The sequence below is a fragment of the Arachis hypogaea genome, chromosome 7 (genome assembly GCF_003086295.3).
Source record: "Arachis hypogaea cultivar Tifrunner chromosome 7, arahy.Tifrunner.gnm2.J5K5, whole genome shotgun sequence".
In the NCBI taxonomy this organism is placed as follows: domain Eukaryota; kingdom Viridiplantae; phylum Streptophyta; class Magnoliopsida; order Fabales; family Fabaceae; genus Arachis; species Arachis hypogaea.
Genome location: NC_092042.1, coordinates 28,207,064 through 28,222,887, shown reverse-complemented (window position 1 = coordinate 28,222,887; position 15,824 = coordinate 28,207,064).

The window sequence follows — 15,824 nt, the reverse complement described above, 5'->3', positions numbered from 1 at the left end:
ATTATATTCAAATTCAACTTCCCACCCTTTCCCACCCAATATAGCTGAACCCCTCTTCTCCCTCTCTTCCCATATTCTCTTCTTCTTCTTCTACTCTTCTTTTCTTTCTTGCTCGAGGACGAGCAAATTTTAAGTTTGGTGTGGTAAAAAGCCTAAGCTTTTTATTTTTCATTCACCATCAATGGCACCCAAGACCGGAGTTTCCTCAAGAAAAGGAAAAGGGAAGGCAAAAACTTCCACTTCCGAATCATGGGAGAAGGAGAGATTCATCTCCAAGAGCCACCAAGACCACTTCTATGATGTTGTGGTAAAGAAGAAGGTGATCCCCGAGGTCCCCTTCAAACTCAAAAAGAATGAGTATCCGGAAATCCGACATGAGATCCAAAGAAGAGGGTGGGAAGTCATAACCAACCCCATGCAACAAGTTGGAATATTGATGGTTCAAGAGTTCTATGCTAATGCATGGATCACTAGGAACCATGATCAAAGTATGAACCCGAATCCAAAGAACTATCTCACAATGGTTCGAGGGAAATACTTAGATTTCAGTCCGGAAAATGTGAGGTTGGCGTTTCATCTACCCATGATGCAAGGTGATGAACGCCCCTACACAAGAAGGGTCAACTTTAATCAAAGGTTAGACCAAGTCCTTGCGGACATTTGTGTGGAAGGCGCCCAATGGAGAGTAGACTCCAAAGGCAAACCAGTCCAACTAAGAAGACTGGACCTCAAGCCTGTAGCTAGAGGATGGTTGGAGTTCATCCAAAGATCCATCATCCCTACAAGCAACCGATCTGAAGTTACTGTGGATCGGGCCATCATGATTCATAGCATCATGATTGGAGAGGAAATAGAGGTTCATGAAGTCATCTCTAATGAACTCTACAAAATAGCTGACAAGCCTTCATACTTGGCACGGCTAGCCTTCCCCCACCTCATATGCCATCTATGTTATTCAGCCGGAGTTATCATAGATGGAGATGTCTCCATTGAAGAAGACAAGCCCATCACCAAGAAAAGGATGGAGCAAACAAGGGAAGTTCCTCACGGCCCCCAAGGAGAACATGAGGAAGTTCATCATCAACAAATGCCTCATGGAATGCACTTTCCTCCCAACAACTATTGGGAGCAACTCAGTACCTCCTTAGAAGACTTGAGCCATAATGTGGAACAACTAAGGGTGGAACACCATGAACACGCCCTCACTCTCCAAGAAATAAGAGAAGATCAAAGAGCTATGAGGGAGGAGCAACAAAGGCAAGGAAGGGACATAGAAGAGTTGAAGAACATCATTGGTCCTTCAAGAAGAAGACGCCACTAGAGGTGGATTCATTCCTTGTTCTTTATTTTCTTTCTGTTTTCGGTTTTTAAGTGTTATGTTTATCTATGTTTTTGTGTCTCTACTTCATGATCATTAGTGTGTAACCATGCCTTAAAGCTATGAATAAAATCCATTAGTCCTTCACCTCTCTTAAAAGAAAAATGTTTTAATTCAAAAGAACAAGAAATACATAATTTTCGAAATTATTAGTGAATTTAATTTAATTATATTGATGTGGTGGCAATAATTTTTGTTTTCTGAATGAATGAATGAACAGTGCATATTTTTGATATTGTTGTTTATGAGTGTTAAAATTATTGGCTCTTGAAAGAATGATGAACAAAGAGAAATGTTATTGATGATCTGAAAAACATCATGAAATTGATTCTTGAAGCAAGAAAAAGCAGTGAAAAAGCAAAAGCTTGTGAAAAAAAAAATTGGCGAAAAAAATTGAAAAAAAAAAAGCAAGCAGAAAAAGCCAATAGCCCTTAAAACCAAAAGGCAAGGGTAGCAAGGATCCAAGGCTTTGAGCATCAATGGATAGGAGGGCCCAAGGAAATTAAATCCAGGCCTAAGCGGCTAAATCAAGCTGTCCCTATTCATGTGCTTGTGTCATGAAGGTCCAAGTGAAAAGCTTGAGACTAAGTGGTTAAAGTCGTGATCCAAAAGAGTGTGCTTAAGAGCTCTGGACACCACTAACTGGGGACTTTAGCAAAGCTAAGTCACAATCTGAAAAGGTTCACCCAGTTATGTGTCTGTGGCATTTGTGTATCCAGTGGTAATACTGGAAGACAAAGTGCTTAGGGCCACAGCCAAGACTCATAAAATAGCTGTGTTCAAGAATCAACATGCCTAACTAGGAAAGTCAATAACACTATCTGAAATTCTAAGTTCCTAGAGAAGCCAATCACTCTAAACTTCAAAGGAAAAAGTGAGATGCCAAAACTGTTCAGAAGCAAAAAGCTACAAGTCCCGCTCATCTAATTAAATTAATATTCATTGATATTTTGGACTTTATAGTATATTCTCTTCTTTTTATCCTATTTGATTTTCAGTTGCTTGGGGACAAGCAACAATTTAAGTTTGGTGTTGTGATGAGCGGATAATTTATACGCTTTTTGGCATTGTTTTTATATAGTTTTTAGTAAGTTTAAGCTACTTTTAGGGATGTTTTCATTAGTTTTTATGTTAAATTCACATTTCTGGACTTTACTATGAGTTTGTGTGTTTTTCTATGATTTCAGGTAAATTCTGACTGAAATTGAGGGACTTGAGCAAAACTCTGAAGAAGGCTGACAAAAGGACTGCTGATGCTGTTGGAATCTGACCTCCCTGCACTCGAAATGGATTTTCTGGAGCTACAGAACTCCAATTGGCGCGATCTCAACGGCGTTGGAAAGTAGACATCCAGGGCTTTCCATCAATATATAATAGTCCATACTTTATTCTAATAATGACGACGTAACTTGGCGTTGAACGCCAAGTACAAGCTGCTGTCTGGAGTTAAACGCCAGAAAAACGTCATGATCCGGAGTTGAACGCCCAAAACACGTCATAACTCGGAGTTCAACTCCAGGAAATGCCTCATCTCGTGGATTAATCAAGCTCAGCCCAAGCATACACCAAGTGGGCCCCGGAAGTGAATTTATGCATCAATTACTTACTCATGTAAACCCTAGGAGCTAGTCTAGTATAAATAGAACATTTATCTATTGTATTAGGCATCTTTTGACCATTTTTAGTCTTTTTCATTCGGTCACTTGATCATGGAGAGGGCTGGCCATTCGGCCATGCCTGAACCTTTTGCTTATGTGTTTTCAACGGTGGAGTTTCTGCACACCATAGATTAAGGGTGTGGAGCTCTGCTGCACCTCAAGTATTAATGAAATTCTATCTTCTTTTATTCAAATCTCTTTTATTCTTATTCCAAGATATTCATTCGTACCCAAGAACATGATGAATGTTATGAGTCAGATTATCCTCATTATCATTCTCACTTATGAACGCGCGTGATTGACAACCACTTCCGTTCTACATGCAACAGAGCTTGAATGTATATCTCTTGGATTCCCCAACAGAATCTTCGTGGTATAAGCTAGATAGATGGCGGCATTTATGAGGGTCCGGAAAGTCTCACCTTGTCTGTGGTATTCCGAGTAGGATCCTGGGAATCCGGAAAGTCCAACCTTGTCTGTGGTGTTCCGAGTAGGATTCCGGTAATGAATGACCGTGACATGCTTCAAACTTTAACCTGCTGGGCGTTAGTGACAAACGCAAAAGAGGGATTCTATTCCAGTAGGAGCGGGAACCAACCGGTGATTAGCCGTACTGTGACAGAGTGCGTTAGCATAGTTTTCACTGCGAGGATGGGATGTAGCCATCAGCCATGGGTGATGCCTCCAGACTGGTTAGCTGTGCGAGTGACAGCCGCACAGGATATTTCCCCGTGAGGAATGAAAGTAGCCACAGTTGATGGTGAACCCCTATACAAAGCTTGCCATGGAAAGGAGTAAGAAGGACTGAGTAGAAGGAGTAGGAGAGCAGGCGTCCAAGAGCTCTACAGCATCTCCATCCGCTTATCTGAAATTCCCACCAATGAATCTGCATAAGTGTTCTATCCCTTTTATTATTTCTTCTTTTTATTATTAATTATTCGAAAACCCATAAACCATTTTTAATCTGCCTAACTGAGATTTGCAAGGTGACCATAGCTTGCTTCATACCAACAATCTCTGTGGATTCGACCCTTACTCACGTAAGGTTTATTACTTGGACGACCCAGTACACTTGCTGGTTAGTTGAACGGAGTTGTGTCCACTCGTGCCAATTTCTAAAATCCAATTACAAGAAAATAGGAAACACAATTTCGTCCACCACCGACCCAAATCCATCACTTCCGTCGGACATTCTAGTCCTTGTGTGCAACTTTCTGGCAATAAAAGGTGACAATGTTCCTACGTGTCAGTCGCAGTTTGTTTGGGATAGTTAGCCTCCTGCACAGAGCTATCATCATCTTTGAATCAATGTTTATGAAGGACTATCGAAAGGTTAATACGTTGTGAAGAAATTAAGGTGAACACTATCGAAATGGAGAAGAAGAAGAAGTTCTAACACCCACATTGCAATTGTGGATGTTATGCAATCTTGTTCGAATCTAGAATTAGATTAAATCCTAATAGGTTGTTTTGGGGTGCTGCTACTTTAAGATAAGTAACCATTATTCTGAATCTAATTTTTGCTACGTGTGTTATGTTAGAATAATTTTTTTATATATATTTGTAGACTCCACAACAGCACTGTAAGTACTTCAAATGGTTTGATGAGATGATTGCAGAAAATATTGATTTCAAATTGGAGGGTGTTGACATGGGAGGGCAAGAATCTGAGGTGCAAAGCAAATTGTCGAAGATAGAAGAGAGACTGATAAAATTAGAGTTGCTGCTACATAATAGAGTGCATATCGAAACAAGATTTTCATTGTTAGAATTTTGGAGTGTATTATAATCTTTTTTACTGTTACTATGAAGTTTGTATTATGTTAATTGTATGAGTTATGTGACTTAATTTAAGATTGTTGTAAGTTTGCTGGGGACTTCTTGATCAAATGACAATATTATGTAATTTGAATTGAATTATGTAAAAAGTCATTGAATGTTGCTTCAACTTACTCAATAGACTAATATTTTAAACTGTAACATTGATAGATATCAATATAATCCAAAAGCACAATACATTATTAACCATTAGTTTTTGATAATTTTAGTGCATTGTCACAAAACTTAAACATACTAAAATAAGCATCCATAGTGTTACGTTATAATGCCTAATAAGCATGACCATAAGTGAACATGACAATAAAGGTCATAACTTACAATCCAAAATAAACACAAACAACTACATCATTCTAGTAAAGCAAAATAACAACTTAAATTAAGTAGGTTCTAGTCTTCACTTCATCCTGGAGGATTGAAAGCAGCTGACGCACTAGAGTTAGTTGGTGCCTTTGAGCCTGAGGATTCATTGAGGCCTGAAGTTGTAATAAATTAGAAAAGCCTTGCTATTATGCTAGAGCTTGTGGTTGTCAATATTTTTATAGAAACTCCATTGTTGTTACTTAGTTTAAGAGGTGATGGTATGGATGCTTTTGCAGTCACAACTGGTTTAGCAATGAAATTGACACCATGAAAGCTCAAATTAGGCAAGCATTGCCTTATAATGGACTATTTTGCTCGCCATGGTCTTGCTATTAGTGTGATCCTTGGTTGTATGTCATTATAAGTTGTGGAATTAGGCTATGGATTACTATTGGCCTCTTGAACCTGGTAAACAAGTCAAATTAATGACAATTTCAATTCTTAAATTCACAAACACTGTAACATCCTCACTACCAGAATGTCACGCTTCCGACTGCGCCACTCTGATAGCAAGGAATATTACGACTACTTCATATACTTCATATTAAAATAGGAGCCTGTGACTCAACACCGTAATAAGAAAACAAAACAGTCACGGTCATTGAATTGGTTTGGCGACAGCCTAGGTAGCCACCTCAAGCAACAGCGGCGAGCCAAAACCCCAGTGACAGCGACTGTAATAACCATGCGGCATCAAAAACCATTCCCGGAATCCAGAAGAATAGAAACCAGCTTAAAACCCTTATCGGCAGTGGCGGTGGCAGTTCCTGGAACGGCAGCTTCCAACAGTGACTGCGGCGGACATGAACGGCGATAGCAGCAGCTGACGTTTCCTGGCAGCAGAGGCTCGGCCACGGCAGCGCAGCTTCCAGCAACAGCAGCGATGGAGAGCGCGATGGCGGCGTGTTATCTTTCCTCCATGCGACCCAAACGGCGGTACGGACAGCAGCAGCGGCGGCGAGCTTCACGGACAGCGACCCGCGGCCTCCTCTCCTTCGTGTCTCGCTCTCTCTTGCGCGGCCTCCTCGGTCAGTGGCACGACGACGCGAGACGGCGGCGACTCCCTCTCTTCTTCCCTTCTCCGCCGTCGCAGCTCCCTCACCCCAGCGCCCTCTCCCTCTCAGATCTCTGTCTTCTCCCTTCTCCCTTTCTTTTCTTCTCTCTTTCCTTCATTCTTTTTCTTTCTTCTTTCAGGGTGTGTGTGTTGTGTTAAGTGTGTGTGTGGTTACTGTGGGTGAGGGTGGGGTGCGGAGTGTGTGTGTTTCGTAAGGGGAATATTCCGAAGGATTCAAGTAAACTGTAAGGAACACAATCAAGCAGGAAGCAAATCAAATCAAAACTTATTTAGAAAAGTCTAAAACAAGATTTTTGAGAGGATTAAATAAATTGTTGTGCACCACAACGGTGCAGATTCAAGTCACTTCAAGGGTTTCCTAGCTCATGTAAAAGAATACGAAATCAACGACCACATTGCAAGAATAAAAAAAAGAAAGCTAAGAACGCGATCAACTAAATTATGTGTAAGAAAATTCAAATTGCTTTTTAAATAATACTGAAGCAAGTGTTTTCAAGATAAAGAGAAGAAAAACAAATGATACATCAGATAACGTAGCACGATTCATAACGCATCCGTTGACACCGTATAGTTAGGAAGGAATTCAAAATTTATAAGCGAGGATAGTTAAAATCAATAATTAATATTTCCTGAGATTTGTGAATCTTTTATGGCACCAGAACAAATCCAAGATCAAGTTAAGGAGTATAGAGTTTATAAAAATGGCTATTAACAGTGATAAGGGTAAATATTTCAAAAGTTTCAAGCAACAACCGAATACAAAACCAAGCAAAGGCAATGTATGACTAGTAAGATAAGGTTGGCAATTAAATCAATCACATTTCATGAAGGAAATAAATAAGAAGGAATTTTGGTACAATTGATAGAGAAGGAGATAACGCCAAACATGAATAAGGATCTTAGTTTCAAAAAAAATTAATTTCTAACGCTCCCAAAACCCGTGAATCGCATCACTTATCAATCCTACTTTATCTATGATAACCCATTAACCTTTCCGTACACATACCACCAACATTAAGCTGGCCAGACTTAATATCAGCAGATATGTAACGGTAAGCTAACAGCATTAATCAAAAGACAGTCATGTGCATAAAGCTCTAATTCTCGTCATTCGGACAAGACCTATAATATGACAGACACTCAGAGTATGCAATGAAGCATAGTCAGTCTATTCCCAAGGCTCTAATAAGGATGAACGGCTCTGATACCATAATGTAACACCCTTACTTTTAATACCTCATGATCGTACTAAAAGTTCAGACGTTACTTGTCTCTAAATCTGTAACAGCCCAGACCACCCGCTAGCATGATATTGTCCGCTTTGGCACACAAAGCCTCACGATTTTGTCTTTAATGATAGGGATGATGGCCGAAGTCCCCCACACTCACTCGTCAAAATGCGTCACGCTAGGGAGAGGTATCCACACCCTTATAAGGTATGCTTTGTTCCCCTCCCCAACCGATGTGGGCCTTCCAATCCACCCCCCTAAGGGAGTCCAGCGCCCTCGCTGGCATATCGATCCGGGTTCCGGCTCTGATACCATAATGTAACACCCTTACTTTTAATACCTCATAATCGTACTAAAAGTTCAGGCGTTACTTGTCTAAATTAGGTTAGGTTAGATATTTTTATTAAAATGTTAGGTGTAGTAGTGTAATTTTATAAAATAAATAAAAAGATGGGATAATAATTAAAAATCAAATTAAATATAAAATATCCATCTTTGAAATACATTTTAATTACAAATTTGTAAATTAGTTTCAATTTAATGCTAATTAAATAAAAATTGGAGATAAATAAATTAATTCTCCTTCATTTATAAAATAAGGTTAAAAATATAAATATTTAAAATTAAGGCATATAAAATATTCACTATTTTTCAATTATAAGAACTCTAAATTAAAAATAGGAGTTTACTCAACTTTTATATAAAAATCTTCAAAATACAGTCTTAAATAAATATAATGCATCATAAATAATTAATAACTTTTAAAAATTTAGGGGTCTTCCATCCTACCCCACTTATAAAAATTTTTGTCCTCGAAAATTAACTTAATACAGAAAATACTAAGTTTTGTATACTTTAGAAAAGCAGAAGTCTTGGCAGATATATGTATATAATTTTCTAAATACCGAATAATTTGTAAAACTTAGGTGTACAGAAAAAGTGTGGTCTAAAGCAAAAGTTACAAGATGGTTCAAAACAAGAATGTCACATGGGTTACTAACCAAAACTTGAAGCACAAGAAGGTACAAGTGTTCCAGTTAGGTTTTTGCAAAAACAAAGGGGTATCAAGATAGCAGAAGTTTGAAAACAGATTGACGTAAACAAACAAGATAACGTCTGCGTATAGACCTCGTACCAACTTCAAAACTTCAACCTCCCAACTCGCTTATCACTTCGTTTCAAGTTTACTCGAATATCCAACGTCATTCCCAACACTTTATCATATATGAAAAAGCTTCTTAACTTCCATTCCTTTTGAATTCTCATCTCTATCCATGCTCAACCATTAACTTGGCTTCCAACTAACTCACTCGAGGTTTTAAACTCACTTGTCGTCAAGCGGCTTCTAATCAATCGATCTACTTATTTCAAAACTTTAATTATCTGACACACACTTAAACATGTTAATGCACTATCACTATCTCATGTTGCTCCGATCACTTAGCTAACTTATTATGAGTTATCATGTATGCACCGAGCTACTAAAAATTTAAACCTCTTCTTAACAACATTTCTTTACCGAACTCAAAAGTTCTAACTTGCAACGTCTCGGACTTTCAGGATTCACTCCCCATCCACCAGTTGTTCCCTAAAGAACTAACACATCAGTTCTTACCTCTAAGGACCACGTGTGACATTGAGATAGGCGTGAGTACGTTCAAAGAGATACAATTCGCAGGAAGAGAAGAATAAGCGACAAAGATATGTTTCTCATGAATTTGGAACGAGGTGTAAGATTGCAACTAAGCAAAGATGTACAGGCACGAGAAAACATTTCAAAAATATTATGAAAAACCTAATATCAACAAAACCCAACCTTTCACATAAAACAAGACTCCACAACATTATGTGACATCGGGCACTTACAAACTTCACCTAGGAAGAACAAATCAAACAACAAGGACAACATTCGCATGAAATCGAAAGAATGAATAGAGTCGCAATTTAATAGGGATGTGCAATAATAATGAAATATTCCAGAAGGGGAGTCAATTTACATCATTGCGAGGAGATATGAATTAGTGAAGTTCAATAGGAATCATAAAAGAAGTCAACATATTCAGCCGAAACAAGTTTAGGCCGAATAAAGGACATACAAAATCCTCAATGAGAAGATAACTGAATTCAAGACAATGTTTACAAGATTTTAAGAAGATAACATGGGACACACTTAATTAAGACATCCATTAATAATAGACAAAACTAAGAAAATTATTCCACCTTCTTAAAGAAAGATATGAGATAAACTTTTTCAAAAGAAGTCTTAGAAGCATAAATGTTGCATTATGCCAAGACAAGTTTAAGTCAAAATAGAATATAAAAAGCTTGTAAAACAAAAATTAACTAGGATAAGTGCAAAATTTTTCTTCAAGAACCCAGGAAGATACTGAAATACATAATCAAATAAGGTTATGCATAGAAAATTGAAGTATGGTTGGTATAATATAAGTTGTATTCAAACCACATAAAAGGTTCTCAAAATCCATATAAGAAGTGCATGCAAAAGTAAATGCAATCTTGTCAAAACTTTCAAAGAGTGATTGTGAACACAATTGGGCAGGAAAAAATAAAATGAAACTCTTTTAAAATATCCTAAGTAAGAATTCAAAGTGAATGCTATAAGACACAAAGTGTCACAACAGAACAAAATGAAAATAAGATACAGAATATGGAGCAGAAGAATTAACTCGCATAATTAGTTCACTACAATAGTAACTTTCAGGGTTCAAAACCATTTAAGATTAAAGGATTGTGTGCATGTGTTTCGTAAGGGGAATATTCCGAAGGATTCAAGTAATAATAAAGACAAGGAAAGAAAAATAATCTAATTAATACAACAACATATAAACCAAACGCAGTATAACTCTTCTTAATGCTTCTTCATCCGATTCCGAAAAGGTGAAGCTGTGGGGGGGAGGGGGGAGAACCTAATCACACGGTCTCACCATGCAGTTTCAAAGTTGTCAAAAGAAGATATTTAATAAGAAAACTGTTTTCAAGCTCAGTGATTATCATTGCCTTATGAATCTTTTAAAAACCAGTAGGTAATCGTTCAAAACATTTTCAAAGAAACAATGTTTAATCTTTCAGAAATCTGAAACCTTTCCTTTTTATAAAAAAATCTCAATCAGAAACCAACTACGCAATCAAACAACACAATCATTAATTCAGCACCAAAGTTCATTCTCAAATGTAGCACGCCAGGACAAACACAGGCAAGACAGACAAGGAAAGCACAGGTTTAGGTAGCAGTTACAACAAATAGTTCAAGTAGTAGTTAACTACAGTTTAGCAATTAGGCAAACCAAAACAAGTTCAAACCCAAACAAAGCAAACAAATGCATATGATGCATGCCTGTCCTATGGCTGATGAGGCTCATATGTCGGTTATCCAGCCAACCCGACAAGTCTGAAAATACTTAGATTGTCCCCCGATGTGCATCCCCAAGAGTCTATGCATTGCTTTTTCTCAAATAATCAATATTTCTCAATGGGGTTACATTCTCGGGAATTTATATAGTGCCTGGTCACACTTACGTCGTAGGGTCAACAGAGTATCGAGTTTTCAACCTGTTACACATGGTGGCAAGCCATGGTACTTTATCCAGTGAATCTCGTATCTCAGATAATTCAAACACATAAGCCATATGAATAATTCAAAGATCATATCTCAACATTCTCAAACGATATCTCAACATTTTCAACATTCTCAACATCACCATCATTCATCAATCCAAATCTCATTTCCAAATTTATTCAAAAATCATATTTCAAAGAAAATCCTCATCATCCTTCTTTCCATTCCGTCCATTAACATTTAACAATCCCAATTCAAAACATAATTCTTTCTTTGATAAGTAAATTAATCTTAAAACATATAATGTTTAAAAACAAATCTTTTTAATCAATTACCTCAAATAAAACTTCCAATTTTATAAAATTTCAGCAGCATCTCCTCTAAAACTCTGACACTGCCACCCTTTTCGGGTCCCATCCAAACATTTCTCAAACCTTTTCTCAACCATTTCCAAATCTCAAACATTTTCTAGAGTTGAACCAGTTCTAATATCAAATTATTTTCAAATCAAACTAATTCCAACAATAGAACTCTTTCTAAAATCAAATCAACTCAAATATTAAATCATTTATAAAATCAGACCATCTCAAAATCAAACCGCTCCCAGAATCAATTTATTTTCATATCTCAAATTATTTCCAAAATTAATTCATTTATATTACTAAGTAAACTCCTAAACCAAGAAAATCCACATTTCATAATAATCAAGCAAATAACATTTCAAACCAGTTTTTATCAACAACCATACACCACTCACGCAATCAAGCACCCAATAATCCAGTTCAACAAACCATCACATCCACAAGACAAATATAATCACAGAAATATATCTTTTTGCATCAATATCTATTTATCACAACTCTGTATTATAAAATAAATTTTAAAAAAAAATCCTACCTAGGAAAGTCGAAACCCACAAACAAACGCATCAAAGAAAACCTTTCCTCTCAACCTGTAGTCAGCAGCAACCGCAACCTCAACCCCTAACCATTTTACGGCGGCTACAACTCCTCTATTCACAACATATAATAACTGAAACTCAAACTTACAACAAATAACACCGCAAAACCTTAGCGTAAGATAACAAAACAGTGACTAAAGAGCTTTTTGAAATGAAACCACTTACCGCAACTAAGAAAAAACACAGAACCAAAAAGCAGCGGCTCAACGGTGGCCCCAGCGGCTAAGACGCCATTCCCAGCATCTAGAAATGCGGCAACACAATTCAAACAAAACCAGAAAGAGTGGCAGCAACCCCCAATTTTGACATGTAATCACCGAAACCGAATCCCTAAGTTACCAACAGCTCAGAATCTCTAACAACTTATATTGAAATACTAATTTTCAAAGGTTTTAGAAATAAAAATGCTTACTAAGAAGGCAAAGGTTCGATGGCGGCTTCCAATAGTCAGAACGGCGGCGGTTTGCAACGGTGACATGACCCTTGCGACGAGGCACCGGCGGAATCTGTCTTCCTTTCTCGTCGCATTCTGACCCTTCATACATAGCTCAGTTGGGCAACGAAGCAGATCCGCGGCGCTAATGGAAGCACGGCGATGACGAGCTCCCTCAACGAAGATGCAACAGATCTGACGGTGATGGGATCCTCGGCGGTAGTGAACAGAACGGCGGTAGCATGAACGGCGCACAGGCAGTGGTGAGAGCGAGCTGGGAGCAACGAACCACAGTGGCTCTTCACCCTCTTCGCGTCAGATTTTCCTTCTCCCGGTGACCCAGCTGCAGCGGCTATGAAGGAACGGCGACGACAGTGCCGGCTCGGACCCTCAACGGCAGCGACTTGACGGCGAGCTGACGCGGTCCCCATCTCTCTCTGCCCTTGCTCGCGTTTTCTTCTCTCTTCGGCGCCGCTCTCCCTCAGCTAATTCTTCAACGATGATGGCGACGCAGCAGCTCCTAGTGGCCCTCTCTCTCCATTGACGGCAACTCGACGGCGGCGGCGAACCCAGCAGTGCCGCGTGACTCCTTCCTCCCTCCCCTCTCCTTTCTTTCCCCGACGCAACCCTCTCTTCTTTTCTTTCTTTTTCTTTCCTTCTTTCTTTCTTTCTTTGGCTGGCTGAAGCTGTAAGTGTTAGGGATGACGGCTGATAGGGAAAAAGGGGTTAGGGTGTTGTGTTTAATTTTTAAGATTAGGGTTTGGTTTGGGCAATTTGAAATTAGGGATATTTTGCTTAATTGGAGTTTGGCAAATTCTAAATCAAATTAGATTATATTGTATTAATTTTGAAATCTAATTTAATCCTTCAAAGTTACTTTGAAAATATTATTTAATTATCAAAACTTGATTTAATTATTTTTAATAAAATAATTTCTGAAAATAAACTCCTTATGAATAATTAAATTGAAATTAACTTATAATAATATTTTTTTCAAAAATTATGGGTCTTACAAACACTATGGTTGATATAATATAATCCAATACCTTAGCTGGTGGTGCAGATTGAAAAAGTAAAATCTCATCTTCTTTTTGTTGTGATGTTTGTTAATTCTTTTTTTTTTCTTATGTTTCTTTTTCTGCTTCTTAGACTTAGCCTATATGCACAACCAAGCTTAAAGTTTAGGCCCAATATGTTTGTAAAGTTTTAAATGCAAAATTATATACAAGTAGCACTTACAATAGGATCAATTACTTCACTCTCCAGTAATGCACTATTTATCACATCTGAATTAACTCTATGTGGCCCTGAAGCATTGCATGCTGAAGGCACATCTTGATGTTGCAAACAGATTAAACAATGATAATTAAATCCTTATCAATTTTTTGTTCAGACATCTAAACCCCTAAAAATTTTGATAATGGACTCTTAAACCCCTGTCAATTTCATATAAAGACACTTAAAACTATTAACAAAATACTAATACTACATGGTACCTGCTATTCAGTTAGCATGACTGGTTACTGCTGTCCTGATGGATTGTCAGTAGTCTCAGTAATTCTTTGCTTTTTCTTTTTTTATTGTCAGTTTGGATCCCTTGGAGCTCCTTTGCATGTTTTGTAATAGTGACTTCTTTTCCCACACTTACTGCATGTAACCTGGAATGACCTCTTTACTTTTGTGCCATTGTTCTCAACTAACTAACTTTCAAATAATTTGTCCACTTTTTTTCTTAGTGCTAAACGTCCAGGAGGTCTCTTGATCAATGGTGTATGTGGCTTATAGTCAGCTAATGATGTCTTTTTCCAGTTCTCCTTACCATTCACAAGCTTGATGGTGATCTCATAAGTCTTTCGAATGGCTTTCATGGTAAGCCACTCATAAACAAAATCTTCTGGTTTAAGATTTAACTTGTGAAGTCTAGAAATAGCAGCTACAGCATGCTTGCATGGCAAACCTAAACAATCATAGTATGTGCATAAACAAAATCAACAATTTAGAAAACTACAATTTCAATCCATGTATAATGAATTTTAGTTACAAAATCTTAATTTCATACCTGTTAGTTGTCATGCATTACAAGTGCATGTTTTCTCCCTAAGGTTGACACCAACTTTGTGATTCCTTCTTTGAACCTCAAATATGACTCTATCATCATCACATGTCCATTCAGCATTCTATTTGTTACTTTCTGGTTTATTAATTTCATCTAGCCTCTGTTGTTAAACTGGAGCTAACTTTTCAGTATAGTTCATCAACTTCTTCTTATGTAAGGCCATCTTTCTCGTAAGATAACACCTTAGGTCTTCACACATGGTTAGAATGGGCTTGCTTCGATAATCCACAATCTTCGCATTCCATAACATTTGGGCTTGCTGTTATTGTAGACCCGATATTCTGTCCATCCATAACATCTGATTGAGCTAAAATATATTTTTTAGTCCTACCTACATATCTCTTTGCTGCCTTTTTCTTCTAAGTACTAGGAGAGTGACTCACAATCTCTTTTGTTTTAACATTCTTCTTTTTTGGAGTCATATTCTTCTTTTTAAGAGTGACATTTCTCTTATTTACAGTAATATTCATTTTTTTGGAGTCAAATTTTTTTTTTGTTATTAATCTCTTCTTCTTTGGAGTCAAAATCTCATGACTACTACTACTATTATCATATTCAAACCCAGGTGGAGGAGACTTGTAAGCTTCATCTTCTGCACTCTCATAATCATCATCACTGGATGAGTTAGTATCTCTTCCCACATCAGTAGTAGCCTCCAATAATTCAGGATTATTTTTATCATGATCACAATAGATATACAGCTCATTAATCTCCATGTTAGCTATTTTGTTATCACACATATCTTTAATCTCTTTGTCTCCTTTGAAAATATAGAGCCTAGACTCAATATCCCCTGTAATGGGCCTAGCCAGTACATCTTCTTGTAGGTTTGTAACCTAATCCCTTAAGTATTTTCACAAAGTCTATATCCAATTTAGGAAACTTGTGAACTTTACCATCCATATAGTTGAGCACACCTTCTTCATCTCTTTCAAACCATCTTCCATTGTGAAATATAGACACAATTTCATAAGCCGTCTGTAGCAAACGTAATAGTAAATTAAACTAAACTCTAATAAAAACCAAATTTTAATTAACGCATAATATCTCACTCAACACTAATTAGAAATTGCTAACTTATTTTCATTACTTGATTTCTTTACTAAATTCTAAAACAGAAAATATTTGTAGCCCTAATAACCAGACAAATCACTAACTCCAAATTGCATGTAATGAATCTATGAAGGAGGACCACCTA